Here is a 6,831-nt window from a genome sequence, read left to right as displayed (position 1 = left end):
TATAATCTTGATAAATTGCCCCGGGCAAGTTTGAATCTGTGATTCTTAGGCCTCTGTATCATAGAGTACCTTTTGTCATATGAAGAAACATATTCTAAATTCTGGAAATTAGGTTTTACACATCTCTCGATAGCCATTGTTCAGCCAGCTGTAGTGGATTTCTAACTGATGGTCAACATATTAAACCCAGAATAGCTTAAACTAAGCTGAATTAAACTATCATGGTGCTAGGTGCAGGAGGTCAACCTGAGGATTGCTTCCAGCAGCATAAGGGCAGAACAGGAGAAGCTGTTAGGGATACCCTAAAGGCTGTTTCAGATACTGTTTGGAGAAGGTGTTGGAAGCTGCTACTTCTCTTGGGCTGTTCTGTTGGAGAACCCTGTCATGATGCCTTTCCTGATGAACTTTGGAGAAGCTTTGTACTTCATCTTGAGTATCACTTCCTGGCTTCAGAGGGGAAGATGGTGCACTGTTCAGCCTCATGGAGAACCTTGTTGCATTGGTTTTCCTGATGGTACCACACCAAAAAAAAAATCTTTCAGCCTATTAGCACAGAACACTCATCATGCTGGCATTGACTTCCTAGCTTCCACCTTTGTGCCTTTCTAGCACAGATCTGAGAAGTAGTATCTAGACCCTCAGCTGGAACATTTAATGTTTATATGTGTGGACAGACTTCCTGTACTCTTTGTATATTATTCTTTGGGTGATTCCTAATAAACTAGTATTATAAAATGTACCCTGTATTATATTGTTTCCCTTACAAAAATCTCAAATCATGACACCAGCTACAGGCCCCATAGTCTGGGGTAAGTTAAAATTCTCCTGAGGATTTTGAAAAAAATGTAAATATATGCTCATTTATTTGAATTCTAAACTTAATAACTTCCTTTTTAAATAAATAGACCATGTTCACTATGAACAAGTGACTTTTCCACTTTGTAATTCCCAGTACCAAATTCCTTATCTCTTAATCATTAAAAAGAGACATGGGTGGATGGCTTCTCAACTTACTAACCTCTTTATCTCTTAGGTATTGAACAAAGAGAACTTGCTCATCATGAGTGGTATGATTTGTCTAAATGTTCCCCCAAAACTTTATGTGCTCATATATGGAGCTTAGGGAAGTGACTGCATGGGAATGTGAGAGTCATCAGTGTGCATCATTGCAGCATTAAGTTGTTGGTGATATGTGATGTTGTGAGGTAAAACTTGAGTCACAGGAGGCATAGCCTGTCTACTTCCCTCCCTTCTCCCTTGATCTATCTCTGCTTCCTGGCTGCCATGCCATAGAAAAGCTACCTTCTCCATGTCTCTCTGCCATGCTCCTTTCCCTTGGAGCCAGCCAACTATGAGCAACTGAGCAAAAATAAACCTTTCCTCCTTTAATTTGCAGGTACCATGTATTATGTGTCAGCAACAAGAAAGTAACTATGACAGGTAGGAAGAGCTATGAGAAGGCAAAGGAAAAACTATTGCAACCTAGCAGATTTTCCAATGCTTGTAGAAGATGTGAAAGGATAGTTAAACCTAAATGTGATGTTTGATCTTCTGTTATGTTAATTAGATTGAGAGATGCCTAGGACATTGGAAACAAACTTGTGAATGTGTCTGGACATGTTTGTGAGGATGTTTCCACAGACAACTGATATGTAGGTCAACAAACTGAGGGGGAGTGCCACCCTAAATGCAGGGGAAACAGTCAGACAGCCGGGGACCTGGGTGGCACAAACCAGGAGGAGGAGAAACTCAGCCACCACACACTCTCTTTCTCTATGTGTTTGGTGGCTTCCAGGAAGTGAATACACTGCTTCCTTTCACTTTGCTGTCCATGAAGTACTGCCTGACCACAGGCCCATAACAATGAAACAAGATAACCACTGACTAAAACCTGTGAAGCCATAACCCAAAATAACCTTTTTATCTATTTTTGTCAGCTATTTTGTCACAGTGACAAAAATCTGACCAAAACACCTAAAGGGAGCTATCAGAGCATTTGGAATGAAAACCACAGTTTTTTCCTTCAATTACAAGAGGACAACTGGAAAAATACAAAGAATTTCTATTTTAATTATTAGTGAAATGTGTTCACAGTTGTTTCTTATATAAATATGCATATTTCATTTAGTAATATACCATGTTGTATATACTATTTACATAATTAGATACATAAATGACTTTCTGTTCTTCTAGCTAAAATTTATGTTCAGATGTATTTATTATTAAAATGTGTCCCTAAAAAAAGTGAGAAACAGTACAAAGAATAAAAAAGAAACAATGTGTCCCTAAAGATGGAATTTTATCTAGTATTAAGTTTATTTTATTTTTTAATTAATTTTAATGAGAGAGAAATAGAAATGAAACAGTTTCAAAACAGGTTAGTAAGACTGCTACAATAATTAATTCAATGCATATTATTATCTTCATAGTAGTTATTCAAAGTACAAGATGCAGACATGATTTCTTATCTAAACAACATTAGTACAAATCTTTCTCACTGAACTGAGAAAGTAACTGTATATCTATCCTAACTATTTGGTACATATATATATTTTTTTCACTACAAAATGGTCCTTAAATTATATCTCCCTTTTTGTTTTGTTTTGTCAGAGACAGGTGTTCCACTGCTGTTAGAGAAGCTGTTAGTGTTAAGTTTAAATTATGAAGGTCCAGCCTGATAGTTCAGCGGACTAAAGTGACAGCTTAGGCAGAGCCAATAGCCAAGGTTCAATCCCCAGGGTGAGATGCTGGCCCTGCCTGTGGGGCACGCTGAGATGGCAATGGAGACTAGGTATGGTGGCACCCACCAGCACTTGGGAGGCTGAAAACAGAAGAATCATTCTGAGTCCTATCTACATAGTGAGACACTGTAGGCTCTGTTTAAACAATTCAATTACAGGTTGTTAATTCACTCTGAATTAGATAATCTTATTAAATGTGACTCATGATTTTACAGAAATAGAAAAAAGCACACTATGGATATTGGCCAGGACATCCCAATCTAGTTTTTCACAGATAGTGAAGTTTCCAGCCTAATCAGTATCCCTGTATTGGAGCAGATTCTGCTTTCCAGCTTGCAATCATGAAGTCTTAGCATATCAGAGAGTTGGTCAGAGTTCAGCAAGTTATGAGGCCAGGCCAAGTGGTTTTATCTTTACCTGTGAATGACAGGGTCCAAGGATATGTGGGAGGGTTACACATTTTTTAACCATTTCTTTAGAAAGAGAGGACTAGGTATATTATTAAAATATTTTGAGAAACAAAGAGAAGATGGAGGTGAGAGATGTAGGAATGAATCATAGAAACAAAGAAGACAGTTATATTTACTGAAAAGTCCCATTTAGGGAGATTGGAGCTATGATATTTATTCCCAGGTGCATATGCCCAAGATCTTTGATATGTTATCATGACACAAAGGAGTTTAAGAAAATCAACTTCCAGATTTCCATCTTCCATTAACTCTTTACTGAAACCTGAAGAGTACTTTTAACCCTCAAATGTTACTATGATTCATATCTATAGGGCATAAAAATAACCAAGTGACAATCAAAATGGTCATTTACAATATTTGTTTTGAGGGTAGGGTCCATTGGTACATAATTAAATCATCTTAAGCCCTCAGGACTTCCTTCCTCTTGAAATATTTCCATTTTGATAGTAAAATTTAATCTCTATAATATAGTTTAGTGACATAGGTTCTTTAAAATATGACTGGAATATTTTCTAAAATTAACATGTTTAAAACATATGTCTGGAGATGGCACATGGTACCCATGAAGCCACCTTGTTCCTGCTGCTGTGTGGCTTGCCATCTCCCCAGCCAGAATGAATGGCCAAAGTTAAAGAAAATGAGTAAACATATGACTTGGCATAAACAGTATAAAATCCAGAAAAAGGTGCGAGAGCACCATCAGAAACTGAGGAAGGAGCTCTCCAGCCAGACCCCAGTCCTGGCTTGTGTGGAGGAATTTCCGCCTGCTAGCCGCACCCAAGACACCTCCCCATCCAGACCCCAGGCCTAGCTGTAGGCCTCCTGTGGAACCTTGTGGCAGAATTCACTACAGAGAGGCTAGGGGCCAGACCCACCCAACTAAGACAGAAGCTGAAAATCTTGCCAGAGTGGCACAATGGTTTCACCTCCATAAGCTGCAGCAGGAAGAAGCTGAGCACAACAGCCAAACTGAAGCCAGGTATATCTGGATGAGTTCAAACGTAATAGATCCAGACCTGGTAAGCCGAGACACTTTGCTAGACACAAATTTATGAGAGTGTCCTCTCTGTATTTCTCTTGATCTACAGAGGGGGCAACAGGTAACTGGGTGAATCTGACTGGAAGACCACAGGTACATCAAGGGGAGGTGATCAGACAGAATTTAGGGGAACTTCAATACAAATTCCCAAATTAATATCTGCTTAGCTACACAGACATAATGTTTGCTCTTACTGCTAAAATACAAATCCATTTGTTAAAAAAAGTTGTCAACTGCTAAATATTACTACCCATTATTAGTGTTCCTAAATGTACTTCTGTAAATACAAAACTATAATTTCCATAACCATATAATCTCTCTTGGAAAAGAATTTTAGTAGGTGTTAAGATTATACCTACACCAAAACTCCACACCAAAGGTCAGAGGACAGTGCTATACAAAATGAAAAAAGAGAAGGAGCAAAATTCAATCTCAGGCCTCAAGCCCACCCAAAACAAATGCAGGAGACACTAGCATAGAAAAAATTGGGAATCACACAGCTGAAATCTCTGAAATAATAACGTCTGAAGTAAAGAAACAACTTCAGAAAGGTATACAGGAAATCAGATCAGAAATAATCTCTGAAGTAAAAAAAAAGAAAGTATAACTATAATCAAAGAATTAATAACTGCTTGTAAAGAAGACATTGATCAAAAAAAATTAGAAGAGAATAGAAAAATAATGGAATCCTTGAGAGAGAAATATAAGAAATAGATCACATGAAGCAGAGTCAAAGAGATATGCAGGAACTTAAAATATCAATTACAAGCTAGCAAAAACATTTAAATGAAAGTGAACATAGAGTTTCAGATCTTGAAGATCTGCGTGCAACCAACATTAGGAAAATCATTGTGGAAACTCCTTAACAAACTAGGACTGGAAATCCTATTCAATCCAGCTATCCCCCTACTGGGAATTTTCCCAAAAGAACTGAAAACATCACATCACATTGATACATGTGCACCTATGTTTTTAGCAGCACACTTTGTGATAGCCAAAACTTGGAAGCAACCAAAATGCCCATCACCGGAGGAATGTATGAAATAATTCAGCTATAAAGAATGATAAATTCAAATCCTTCATATATATGGATGCGACTTGAAGATATACTCATAAGTGAAATAAACCAGACTCACATGTGTAAATATCATATAGTCTTCCTAGTGTAAGAACTCAAAGAAATAAAAACTGAAAGGTATAACATGGATAAATGCGAAGTGAAAACTTAAGGATTAAACAATGAAGAAAGTGCAAGGAGAAAAGCTAGGAAATATGGCAGGGGCAAAACTATACATTTATATACACAAGATGGTTAAGGCAATGGTCGTGAGAATCTCCATCAGGTTTTTGAAACTAGCACTTAATGGATAGGATTCTGAACCTGACTAACTATATATGCTGATACCTATGAACTACAGAACTGCACGAAGGATAGCAACGTGTAATACTAGGGCTATGTTTGGAATGCCTGATACTCTGGTCTTCTAAATGTGTACTGCTTCTAATGTGATAACAGTTATTGCTATACTCTCTCTCTCTCTCTCTCTCTCTCTCTCTCTCTCTCTCTCTGTTTTTTTAAGGTAATAAAAGAAAACAAGAGACAAAAAATAATGTTGGAGGATTGTCTTGCTGCAACATTGTATATGGTTAGATTTCTAAATTTCTATGTAAAAATGTGTCATTGGATTTTTTTTTCTTAATTTTTTCACATTCTCTAGTGATTTAGTTTAGCATACCAATGATTGTTGCAAAATACCTGTTTCATGTTATGTCTAAGGAGCTTGATATTCAGATAGCGATGTTAAGCTCAACTGCCTATTTTATAGGATAATAATATCACTAAGCTTCTCTTCTGGATGGTTAACAACTGAAGTTTGCAGAATAAAAATTAAACAAAAAGGGCTATGAGGATAGCCACTATTTTGGTCCTAGCATTTAAAGGTCAGTGAGGAGTCAGGACATTAGAGAACCTGTACTGTAACATCCTGTAACTCAGTGATTTTCCAAAATTTCTGTTCAAAGAGGTTATAGGGCCACACAGAAAAGTGACTGATGATGTATAGTGGGCCTAAGGAGAGTCACCTAGAGAGATCGAGATGGCTGACACTGACAAAAAATTTATGAACTGCTGTACATGGTTTCAGGGTAAATCCGAATGGGATTTTACTGACCTTGTCAGCCACAAAAGTTACATTTTTTGTTATATAGGTCTTGCTTTATCTTGGTCTTTACCATCCAACAGAAAAGTGTAAACATGAGGTAAAGCTATATTAACATGCTGAGCTGTAAATGACTCACGTCAACAACTTTTTTTTTTTTTTTTTTTTTTCAGAACTATGGATTGAACTCAGGCCCTGGCAAGTGTTTATTCTGCTGAGCCATCTCCTTGGCCCCACGGTCCACAACTTCTGACATTACCTATCCTATGGATAACCAACTAGTATTATGGACTACTGGGCTGTATTAGATTATTTTGCTGAAATCACACACCTACAATATTTGAATGGCAATGGAATACCCATCTCTGACAAAACTAAATAAAAAAGTGGGATATAAATAAAGGACCATTTTGTAGTAAAAA

General features: G+C 37.2%; 1 pseudogene; it reads left to right on the top strand.

Annotated features, from left to right (window-relative positions):
- The first annotated feature begins 3,839 nt into the window (after positions 1-3,839).
- The window catches only part of LOC101589606, a 4,891-nt pseudogene continuing 1,899 nt past the window's right edge, over positions 3,840-6,831 (top strand).

This window comes from Octodon degus, unplaced genomic scaffold (genome assembly GCF_000260255.1).
Source record: "Octodon degus isolate 3935 unplaced genomic scaffold, OctDeg1.0 scaffold00145, whole genome shotgun sequence".
Lineage (NCBI taxonomy): Eukaryota > Metazoa > Chordata > Mammalia > Rodentia > Octodontidae > Octodon > Octodon degus.
Note: the sequence above shows the minus strand (reverse complement) of the source record. Positions and strands in the feature narration are given on the sequence as shown.